Consider the following 1,533-nt stretch of genomic DNA (forward strand, 5'->3'; position numbering starts at 1 on the left):
TCGTCTGCGATCGTCTGCGATCGTCTGCGATCGTCTGCGATCGTCTGCGATCATATGGAAACCAGCCTTTAGCGTGCTATAAGCGTGTCATAGGACCATCCTACACTACTGTTGTAATCAGGGTAGAGTACAATTACGAATGCAATGCTGCGCTTATATAACAAGCTGAAAAGTAGAGAATTAATTCTAGAGTATGGGACTGGGTACAACCACCAATGTCTGGCCTTGTAATAACTCAGTCGGCAGAGCAACGGTGATTTAATTCAGAGACCCGATAATGTCAAGGAGTTTTCCTTTGCTTCAAATGGTATTCATTTCCTTTCTAGAGCTAACGCTTACAAGGAAATACTTGGGCTTATTTTCCAGCACATTAAATTACTCTTCAGTTATATATTCAATAGCTTCCTGTGGTATACAATCTGCCAAGAATCGTCCGCCATCTATTGTAAAAATGCGTCTCCCTGACAGTTTGTTGTATAATAAAAAAAAGTCTTCTCGCTCAATCTTACAGAATAGTCTTAGTTAATTATCTCACTGCGCTAACAGCCTCGTCGGCGAAGTGTCATACAGTATTCCAGGTTATTTCACAGGATAATTGTTAACTAACAGATTACAGAAACTACTGTGAAAATCAACTGGGTGCCATGGAATTAAGATACTGTCAACTATTACCTCATTCTACCAACTAAATATAATGATACCCTCCCGGGAGGGGGGGGGGGTACTTTGGGAATTTCTGGGTGGGGATGTGCCGCTGGGACCCTGGAACCCTTAGCCTATACCAGAGCTAGTTCAGCTGAATTTTGCTACCCTATACTAGAGGAAACTCCCCAAAGCCCCCCATCTATCGACACTATTGCGGCTGATTTGCGCAAATTTAAACTTGCTGATTTGATTTTTTTTTATATTTTTGAGTGGCAATTCCTGGTTTTCTTAGTCTAGGTAAAATCTTCAACCAACTAGTCAGTTTTGGGAAAAATGACACCCTATTCTAGAACCAAACGCTCTGATTTATATACCCTATCCTAGAGTAAACTGCTTGAAAACCATACCCTTCACAGCGGCACATACCTATTTAGCCCATATATGGCAGTGCCCCCCCCCCCCCCGGGGATACTCTACGATATGCTATGGGAATTTGAAATTAATAACATTGAAATTGATATATTTGACTACAGGGAAATTCATGAAAACCTATACTTAATGTTGTAGATCCCTAGTTCCGCTGCTCTCTGTGAACACAGAAAAACGATATATGCTGAAATCATTGTTGCGTGAACTTTGGAAGTTCCATTAGAGTAAATAACGAATTCATTATTCTATTCCTCCTTGAGGAGCCAATACAGCTATCAGAGCAACACTCTTAGTAACCTAAATATGTGAGTTCAAACTCTACACAAGTTACCAAAATTTCTCACTAATGTTTTCACAACATCGAGCGTGTAAAAACTAACTGCTAATGTGCCATGTCAAAAATGACGGCAATAATGTGAAGTAGAAGACTGGTTCCTTAAAAGCGCGTGACGAAAGAAA

The sequence above is a fragment of the Orbicella franksi genome, chromosome 6 (assembly GCF_964199315.1).
Source record: "Orbicella franksi chromosome 6, jaOrbFran1.1, whole genome shotgun sequence".
Lineage (NCBI taxonomy): Eukaryota > Metazoa > Cnidaria > Anthozoa > Scleractinia > Merulinidae > Orbicella > Orbicella franksi.